Below are 283 nucleotides of genomic sequence, written 5' to 3'. Positions count from 1 at the left end.
CTACATCTAGGATTTAATTGTAAATTTATATTGGCTTAAACTCTCATAATTATAGGTCTGGTTTATTATTGCATCATCTTTTGKCAGCCATGTTAATTTTCCTTAAATATGTTGCTGACAGCCACAACAGCCTTTCCTGCCCAATGTTACTTTTGCGATGTCATAATCTTTTTACAGTAACATCATAATTCACAAGTAATGTTAATTTCATACAATATTCACATCTTTATCAAGGATGGGCAACTGGTGGCCGACGTATATATATATATATATATATATATAT

This window comes from Austrofundulus limnaeus, unplaced genomic scaffold (genome assembly GCF_001266775.1).
Source record: "Austrofundulus limnaeus strain Quisiro unplaced genomic scaffold, Austrofundulus_limnaeus-1.0 Scaffold42, whole genome shotgun sequence".
Taxonomy (NCBI): Eukaryota; Metazoa; Chordata; class Actinopteri; order Cyprinodontiformes; family Rivulidae; genus Austrofundulus; species Austrofundulus limnaeus.
Note: the sequence above shows the minus strand (reverse complement) of the source record.